The sequence below is a fragment of the Triticum dicoccoides genome, chromosome 5B (assembly GCF_002162155.2).
Source record: "Triticum dicoccoides isolate Atlit2015 ecotype Zavitan chromosome 5B, WEW_v2.0, whole genome shotgun sequence".
NCBI classification, from domain to species: Eukaryota; Viridiplantae; Streptophyta; class Magnoliopsida; order Poales; family Poaceae; genus Triticum; species Triticum dicoccoides.
This window is the reverse complement of record NC_041389.1, coordinates 117,463,231-117,467,297: the sequence shown is the minus strand read 5'-3', so window position 1 is coordinate 117,467,297 and position 4,067 is coordinate 117,463,231. Positions and strand designations below refer to the sequence as shown.

Sequence of the window (4,067 nt, the reverse complement as noted above, 5' to 3'; positions counted from 1 at the left end):
TATTTTTATTTTGTCTTTTGTTTATTTTATTTACTACTTTGTTTTAGTTTAGATCTCAAATGACTTTGGAATATTACAAAACTTAATTCTAAATTAGTAACTTACCAAAACCCACCGAGTTAAAATGTCCCAACATTATTTTAACTTAGTTTACAATTATTTATCAAATTAAAATTATTTATTAATTATTTTAAATAATGTTTTAATCACTTCAGTGCATTAAATTATTTTATAAAAGTGTAGTTTCATCACCCACATTACTTATGAAATATCCGACACACTCGGAACATTTTAGTTTTAACATTCAAAAACTTTTATTGTTTGACTAATTTTTGAATTTGAATTCGAACGGGTTTGATTTAACGTGGGACTTAGCAATAGTAAAACGATGACAAGGCATCATTAGCAGTGCATTATTGTAGCTTGATTATCCGGGCATCACACGAGGGCAAGTAATTACGTTGCTGTTGATTTGGATCAAGTAGGGATGTGTACACTTTTAGGAGCAGTCGGGAGCTTGATAGATGTACGAGGAGAGCAGAGAAGATGTTATGGTTCATTTTTGTATCCAGTTAGTAGTGTAGCAATTACCATGACTAAAGCTCTTTTGCTGATTAGAGTCTGTCTGAGTACTGATTGGCTTAAGTAATTGCTAAGACACAGTACATATAGTGAACTTGGTGAGTAATACATCAGATCATCTACATAACAGTTGGTTAAATCATACTTTGTTATGATGTATGCTGGATTGAATTTGTTATACTGTCACAGGATGTGCAGTGCAGATGATTGACGATTAAATTTGTATAAAAATTTATTCCATTATAAGCCTGGTGGTGTAACAGTGAATATTGATTGTATTATTCTGCCTCTTGGTTATCACAGGAAATACACGAGTTATCAATCAGAAAGAACTTGAATATTTCAGGCAAGAAATCCAGGCACGACTTACAAATAACTACAGTGTCTTACTGAAATATAAACAGCTGCCACTATCGCTTCTGCAGGATCATCAGAAGGTAAACACTTATGTATACTTCTATCATCCTGATCATTGATTTTGCATGTGCAGCTCATGGACTATTAGTGTATGTGACTGACACTATTTTGCTGAAACTAGTGTTTAACTTAATTACTTGTACTCCTGGGTTCAATTTTATTTTGGTTAAATAGCTTGGAACCTTCCACATTATTGTGAAGTATCATATTTTTTTTTTTTAGAAAAGGAGGATGACCCCCGGCCTCTGCATCTGGGAAATGCATACGGCCACTTTATTGATTATTCTCGATAACCATACAAAGTATTACAACAATGTGTCTGAATCCACCATCTTGGCAACATGTGCCGCTACTCCTATCCCATATGATGAGGGGGTGCTAGCTGGGCCACTACCCAAACCACTCACCTAAGCCTAACATCAAAAGCCGGAAGCCGAAACTCATTCGGTAACCCCAGCCGAGCCACATACTCGGTCTGGGGCGCAATCCGGTCAGACGCACTCGTGTGTCGTCGCCGCCATCTTCCACAAGTCCGTCTTCAGATCAAATTGAGGCTTCTACCTTGTCTGGCCAGTCTGCCATCGACGTCCCCATGACGCCAGACAGCTTCCTCCTCCTGCACGAGTCCATCTCCGCGCATCAGACGCCGAGTCTCCACAGCACCATGCCGCCGAGATCCGCCATCATCAATGTGAAAGATGAAGCTCCGCTCCACCAACGTCGCTGTCCTCTAGTCCCTCGAGCCCGTGCGCACCTCCAAGAATGACGCCCCCAGGGGGGAAGACGACACCAGAGAGCCGCCGCCATCCGATCTACTGATCTAGGGTTTCCCCCGGAGGTAGCAGAGAGTGGCCTTGAACATCTCCACGACGATGCCTTCAGGAAGGGAACGACGCAGACAGCGTCGCCATCGCCGGCCTTGGCAATAGCCAATAGCAGGTTTTCACCCGGATCTGATCGAAGACCTCCATCTCTCGTGCACGGGTCGCCGCCATCCTTGCCGGGATCTGGAAGATCCCGCAAGCCAGATCTCAGTAGGGAGGAGCCCCCCCCCCCACCGAGACCCGCCGGCCAAGCAGGGGAGGCCGAGGCCGCGCCCACAGGACATGCCCGCGCCGCCGCCCCGGAGCAGCCCCGCGCGCCAAGAGGCGAGGACCACCACCATGACTCCCGCCGCACCGCCGCCAGGAGCCCGACCACTCCGCAGCACGCCGTGCCGCCGCACCCGTCATCCAGTCCGGCGCCCAGGCCCGGCGGATCTGGCCCGCGCCTGACCACCCGCGCAAGGGGACGAAGGAGGCCCCGCCGCCGCCTGCGCAGACCGGGCTTCGCCCGGCCACGCCCTCCAGCGGCGGCGAGGGGGAGTAGGGAGGGAGAGGGGGCCGAGCGGAGGAGATCGGGGCGCCCTCCCCGGCCGCCTCTCATATGTGAAGTATCATATTGTAATATGATTTTCTACTCACATATGTTCTCTCATGTTGATTTTACAGTAAGCTCGTGCACATCTTCTTGACACTGAGCCTTTTGAGCATGCCTTTGGACCAAAGGGCAAGTGTAAACGACCAAAACTATCCAGTCTCGATTATGAATCTCTAATAAAGAAAGCTGATGATTCTCAAGGTACGAGTCAGGGCAATTAGCTTTAAGATTGGTCTCCAATTCTGGAGCTAGAGCCGAATATGTCATTCAACTTTGCATGCATATTACAAAGAAATCTGGCCTATTGGCTGTTCATCTGCTACTGTATATGACAAAGAATAAGTGTGTCGGTCTTAAGAAGTTCCATAATTTTCTAAAGTAATATTTAATTGCATGAAGTTGCATGCATTATTTGTCAAGGATAGTTGTGTATCTTGGTAAACTTTTATTTTGTGCCTTTTAGATGCGTTGAGGAAAAACATGCTTCATCAAAGTTGCCAAAGGGTGAAGAGGAAGATGGCTTAAGGGATCTAGTCAGGCATAATATGTTTGAGAAAGGACAAAGCAAAAGAATTTGGGGTGAACTTTATAAAGTTCTTGACTCTTCAAATGTTGTTGTGCAGGTCACTGTTACACAATGTGGTGACCCCATCAGAGTTACTCTTTACTATGTAATCAATAGAATTTCTATGCATGTAGATATTTTTTTAAATTAGTATTTGTATATCTTGATTGCTTAAATTGTTATTTCTTCCATAGGTGTTGGATGCCAGGGATCCAATGGGCACGAGATGCTACCATCTGGAGAAACATCTGAAGGAGAATGCCAAGCACAAACACCTGTTGTTGTGCTCTTAGTGCAAATGTTGATTGTTTACCTGTTGCAATGCATTACAACACAATGATAATTGGGCACATTTCATTTGTTGTTCAGTGTGATCTAATACCTGCTTGGGCAACCAAAGGGTGGTTGCGTACTCTATCGAGGGACTATCCCACCCTAGCATTCCATGCAAGCATCAACAAGTCATTTGGAAAAGTAAATGAAGAAAGCTGGACCCATTGGCGTTGGGTTCATTGACCCAAATATCGTCAATGAAAAGATATGGGAACATCATGGAAAAGAAACAGAGGATAACTTGCTAAAGTTTTGGGTGGATCAAAATACCGAACCAGAAATACGGTTTCCTTACATCTACGAGTGAGTGTTACTATATATATTGTAATACAAATTCTATTTATGCTTACTAGATGTTAGTAAGTGTAGTTGATGAGTTATAGATGCACATGCCTGCTTAATTATACAAATGTGTGCGCATGCATGCAGTTGTCACTGGATCTTGCTAGTCATTGAACTTGAAGAGGGAAAAGTTACATTACTAGACTCAATAAAGGAAACAAAAGAAATATACTACTTGAACGTTATTGGGATGCTCGACAGGTAATTTCAATCATTATCGCACTATATGCAGGCCTTGATCTTTAGTTCATTTCCTTATATCAGCTAATTAATAACTCCTTCATTCATTTTCTTTGCCGGCGGGCAGGGCTTATGCAAAGTTCAAGGAAAAGGTGAAAGGCCCTTGGAAAGAAAAGTTGTCATTTGTGAAACCTAGGGTAATAATTAATTAAGCACTACTACCAGCTAG

General features: G+C 43.6%; 1 pseudogene; it reads left to right on the top strand.

Moving 5' to 3' along the window:
• Positions 1–3,564, top strand: part of LOC119309201 — a 7,688-nt pseudogene extending 4,124 nt beyond the window's left edge.
• The last annotated feature ends 503 nt before the right edge of the window (positions 3,565–4,067 follow it).